The sequence below is a fragment of the Colias philodice genome, chromosome 15 (assembly GCF_061535455.1).
Source record: "Colias philodice isolate Cphi_HAF_F1 chromosome 15, ilColPhil1 Martin Lab GWU primary, whole genome shotgun sequence".
Taxonomy (NCBI): Eukaryota; Metazoa; Arthropoda; class Insecta; order Lepidoptera; family Pieridae; genus Colias; species Colias philodice.
The window spans coordinates 6,013,284-6,019,283 of NC_143100.1; the positions used below are offsets into that span (position 1 = coordinate 6,013,284).

General features: G+C 33.4%; 1 long non-coding RNA gene across 1 annotated transcript; it reads left to right on the forward strand.

Annotated features, from left to right (window-relative positions):
* The first annotated feature begins 4,545 nt into the window (after positions 1-4,545).
* LOC149482240 (uncharacterized) lies at positions 4,546-5,337 on the forward strand. Its single transcript, XR_016316699.1, has 3 exons — positions 4,546-5,021; positions 5,149-5,210; positions 5,285-5,337. It is a non-coding gene; the product is annotated as an uncharacterized LOC149482240 (long non-coding RNA).
* Positions 5,338-6,000: the final 663 nt, after the last annotated feature.

Consider the following 6,000-nt stretch of genomic DNA (forward strand, 5'->3'; position numbering starts at 1 on the left):
GCAAAAAACACGGAAATCGTTATTTCTTAAAAATTATGACACTTAGAATAAATATTGTGAGATACATCGATCGAAATTTAATTATATTATATATAAATAATAGTTTTTACCCAGAAACTGTTATAATTTATTTTTAAATTCAATTTTTCTCGTTTAGTTCAGCATATAATCTGAAAATTTTAACTATTTACTGGACAAGACGGCCGTTAACATACCGTAGCGACTTTTTAGCTAAGTAATTTAGTATTTTTATTTTCATTTTGGGATTTTTTTTTATTTAGTAATAAAATGCTTACCTAAAACGTCGTTAAGCTACTATAACTACTTTTAAGCTATGACTTTCGCTTTAATTTAAATTTCAAAAACTTTATAATCAACGATTAAGGGCTTTTAGATGCTTTTGTACTATGATTCTATATAGTTGTACTAAATTTTAATCTTACTAATGTTAAAAATTTGCTGCTGTCTTAGGCTTTGCTCTCGGGAATTACATCCTCTAGGTCAACCAATGGAAAGGAAAAGGATCAAAAGCTTTTAGGTTTAAGTATTAAGGATTTAAACACTATCTAAATTAATGGTTCTTGCGTCTGTTTGTGAGTAACAAGTATTGTAACTCTTTTACTAAATGACTCTTTTAAGTTGTTGATAAAATTAACCTTTATTTCTCATCATGTTCACGTTTATTTCATTACAGAGGCTCATTAAGGGGTTAATATTATAGATAAATCTTCTCGCTTTTCTTTTTGGAACCGTATTTTCATTTAGAATTGCAATTATAACGTTATTTTATAAGTACTCTTCTGCGAAGCCATCATACGAGTCACGGATATGTGAGTACATATAGAACCACAAACAATGTAAACATAAATCGTTTCCTGAAAAAAAAATTAAGACTTGTGCACGAGGTTTTTGAAAAAAACACCCTGGTTTCAATAGGGCTTCAAGCTCGACTTACATGTGGGATGCTCTTAACACGTTCGCTGCGGCACAGATATATCTGTACTTTCCATTACTGCGTTACGGGTCGTTTTAAACCTTGTCCTATACCAGAGATTGTGGCGGCACGAGGCATATTAAACCCCACCGCCCGTAGGAGACCAAAATCCTTTTTTTGGCGCCAAATAAGACAAAGTGTGCGGCTTTTGTCGTGATTATTATTAACAATGAGTTCATTAACCTAAATCTACCGTCGCCCGTGGTTAGATTAGTTAGTTTAGATTCTATGGGTAAAATAAAATGTGGGGTCTGATGTACCCCATACCGCACTGAACAATAGCAGTTTTTCATATAATTTAGTGATGGGAAAAGAAATATCGATTTTATTTAATTGTATTTATTTATCAAACTTATGGATGTTTTTTATTAAAACAGGCCAAACCAGAATATTGTTTGCAACCAGTGCATTCTGTGAGAATTTCCTTTACTTTTTTTGTCGGCCTCACGACTTGTTAAGAAGATGCGGAGTTTTTCGTAACATCCTACACATCTCCTCTTCTTTGATCCCTTTAAGAGATGATGTGCCTTGTTTGTTGGCTTGTTGACTTGGGCAAGAGTTAAATTTTGATGAGCCATACACCGATTGCCGGGTGTTTTGGATTTGCCGCTAGTTGATTCAATGAACAAACACACTAATAGTAATCATGATTATCAACATATTTGAAGAAAGTTACTCAACATGTCACATTCACGTTTCTATTAACGATATTTATTATAACGAGTAGTTTGAAAATTAGGTACCTGTTTCCACATTCAAGTCCTTCTTTGTAAAAGCTTCAATAAGTTGTTCCATAAATAGTCTCGAATGCGTTGCACAACACTAACCGCGTGAAGCTAGCTTAGGGTGCGGTACGAGGTGCGCGGTGGTACGAGGTGTTCGCAACCTCGTTCCGCACTGTGCTAGAATTTTTATTTGTTTAGTGCGGCACGAGGTCTAAGAAACCCGGTATTAAGGTCGGTATACCATTGAACTAGGAATCAATAGCACATCTCAGATATATAGATATCACTTTCCTACACTGAACCAGATGGAAGTTATGCCTCCCGCACGACAGAGAAGTTTAAGTTTTTTCCTACCGCTATAACGACGAGACACGGACAGGGTGTTTCAAGCCCTGTTTCGCAGCGAACGTGTTAATAAATAATGTAGAACCGCTTATCAAATGATTAGAAGACTCTTTCATCCACATTTAGAAAATATAATATACCAGAATATGTGGAAAATAGCAGGAGGTAGAAAACTTTTTATTTGCTACCATGTAAAAAAATACAAATCTTAATATCTTAATAATCTAATATATAGAAAAGAAAAAATAGCAATTGTGGCAAAATGGTCTCCCCGTCAGCGGGTCAAAGGTAGTGTACTCATAACAATTTTTGTATCACCATCTCTAGTACATTGCTTGACAGTCGATTACTAATTCCACCCAAGGGGTAAATTACATTATTAATAAATAGTTTTAAAAATTAAATAGTATAAACTGCCTATGTTCTCTTTCTCGGTTACAGAGACAAATCAGAGTCTAAACAGAGAAATACGATTGAAAGTTCGCAATGTCGTAACCATTATCTACCAAATTTTCGTAACTTTGACTTGTTATATTTTCCGTAATTTAGCTGCTAGATTGTTTAAAACTTAGTAAACTTGATCAGAAATAATACGTCTTGTAAAAGAAAATCAAAAGCAATCGGTACTCTGCTTGGGGGCGACATTATTTCATCATCACTCTCATCCCCAAAACTGATGCATCACCAGAATCGGATAACTGCCTTTTAGCTAAAAAATGAGGGTTAGCTGCTTTGTAGCTAAGCAAAAAAGTGTTATTAGAATTTGTCCTAAATAAAATTACTTAACTAAAAAAGCGTTAAGTGCGAGTAACTGCAAATAAGGTAAGGATTTCCATTGGAATAGTTATATGAAAGCTTATCATAAAGCAGTTATAGTCCTTTTGCGTCTCTATAGTCAAGTATAATCTGATAACGTACTTTTAGTCAAGTAAAAAGCTAAAAAATAATTATTAAATCTGGCGGTTAAGGTACTTTAAAGGAAATTTAGCGAAGTAGTGTTGGTTAGACGCTTTCAAGTTATGGAATCGCTGAAAATTGTGTTATTTAACGGCTTACAATATTTTTATATCTCTATAACTATTAATGCTAGAGAAATGATTCTTAGACAGAAAGATAGAGAATTTTGAACTCTGTCACCCTACATTTAAAACTGAAAATTGACCATTTGTTGGTTAACGGCTTTTTAGTTAAAGGACGGCAGATTAGGAGTTAATTAATTTACGACGTGGCACTAATTACATATCCAATAACATAACTCGGATTAATATTCCATTAGGGTGAGACACCGCGTTGTAAGTATTATCCCGTTTTATTAGGAAATCGGCCATCGATTACAAATTGATCATTATTTCGCACAGCCGAATGAAATAAATAATAATAAATTCATTGTCCTATTTCGTATTTGCACATTTTCTTCACGCGTTTTATGTGATGCTTAATACAGAAATTATATATTCTATACTAGCTTTCCGCCCGCGGCGTCGCCCGCGTTTTCAAAGAAAAACCCGTTCCCGTAGGATTTCCGGGATAAAACCTATCCTATGTCCTTTATCGGGTATCAAAATATCTCTATACCAAATTTCATGCAAATTGTAAAGTAGTTAAGGTGTGATTGAGTAACAGACAGACAGACAGAGTTACTTTCGCATTTATAATATTAACTGTATGGATTGCTGTATGTCTTAATATTGCCTTTTGAAGGCATTGTGACTATGTATTTATGGTGATAGTCTTAATTTTGTTCCTTCAATATTATATATGGCATTTTTCTCATAATATATCTGCCTACACATATTCAATCTTAAAACGCATTTTAAGCACGATGCCAAAATTAAATAAGATTTAAATCCACATTATTTTCAAATTTTGCGGTTATAAATAATGAAAACCATTTTAAATAAAGATGATATACCCTTTATATTTTTAAACTTTTTTTATGTATCAATGAAGTCATAAAGTACGTTTTTATATGTAATAAAAACGTTACCCTTCATCCCTCAAGTAAGTCCTTTAAAATATAAAGTTCATAAATCAGTGTACATATGCATATCGTTTTGGTACAGTTGTAAGCATTACCTGCATGCAGATTGCAACAGCTAGCAGGACGCCACTACGCACTAACTATATAATGTAATTCCCATCAAATGTCTAGTAATAAACGTATGTTGACAGATCCAATCTCCATGACTATTGAGAGCCATGGCGCTATAATTGGATATACGCTGAAGGCTGTATATAACCAGTAGTATGACGTCCACTAATGTAATCCAGCGAGGAACTAATCTGATATCGAGACGACTCAGGCGTGGACTCCTAGCTAGGTAATTGGGTTGCGTTTAATCCACAATGCAACTTTAGACTCGTTCTCGTTGTTACGCTTAAGGTGATGAATTAATTTTTCTAACATTTACGGCCCTTTTTAAACCTTCGTAATTTGTTATATTATTAAAGTTGTCGTGATGAAAATTCTTGACAAGAAAGTTCAATAGTAACACAATACGTCTACCGTTTTAGAAACATGATTCCATGATATTTTCTCGATAGAAAAAAAATACAAAGTTCTCATTGTTATTTTTTTTTAATCTCTGGCATCTTCAAAATAACAAACGTAAAGTTACGATTTTTTGGATATTAACTATAAAACATACAACCTATACGTCTACCGATTTAGAATTTTGAAATATGCGATGGTTTTGAAATAAACAACAAATACTTGAAATTAGCGCGCGACCAGCCAATATAGCGAGAGCCGCCCTGTACCTTCCTACCCCGATCGCTGCACGAGTCATTCCCGCTACGGCCGTCACACGGGGAACTTGTGTCGCTCGCGCCATCGTAAAAAAGGGTGACAACACAATAAGACAAAATGAGACAAATGGGGACAATAAAGAAAATAAGAAGAAGAAACATAAAGGTTGGAGGAAAAAGAATGCTTACAATTGGAACAAATTAATGAAGTAAGTTGGTTTTATTTTAAATTTGATGATAATTGTATTATAGACGATGTTTGATATGTACCCCTGTTTTAAGTACATAACGAATGTGTAAGATTTTTTTCATTTATAGCATAGATAATCTTTTCAGAAATCCGGAATCCAGAAGGAAAATAAACCCACTGATTGTTCACAATGTGAACCCACTCCTTCGTAAGTACCTTTATTCAGTCAAAAATGTATGTTATCAACGCTCTACTGGTTTTATCGCATGATTCCATTTTTAGCAAAAAGCAACAAAGTGCAAAGAAATAAAAAATCATGGTGAACTTAGTGGAAGTATGGTGGCCGTAATATGGAACAGGAGCTCATTGGAGTAGTATTATATTTAAAAAAATACGAAAAAATTTCAAGAATTACATTTCTTACTAGGTGGTAGATAAGTATATTGTATAAAGAATTTGATGTTGATATTTATTTCATTTATACTTACTACACCTGTGCGGGAAATTGCTTAGTACTAAAACAGGTTTATATTCATATTTACATAGTAATGTGAGTTTTCATTTCGAAAAATTTTGTGTAAGTATATTAAATTGAGTTCCTGGGTGATCTGGAAACACAATTGGGCCCGGAAGATGGCGCTGCAGTCACTCCTCCTAATCACATGAACCGATTTGGATGAATATTTGTGTGCACATTTCATTGTTGTGGGATGATTGGTTGATTCGTTTTCACATTAGCTAATATTATGTATTTTTGTTGTAAACTTAATTTAATGTTTATAATACATTATTATTGGTATAAATAAGCCAGTGTTCGTCTCACATTGCTGTACCTGCCCACCTACCCTACCAGGGCCTAACTTTGTTCTGGCTATTTTATTTTGATTATTTGTAATGAATAATTACAATTATAATAGAGTGCAAAAAATAAATACATGCGTCAATATATTTTGTGTTTTTTTTAAAACAATTTTTTTATTTAAAAAAATATCATTCCG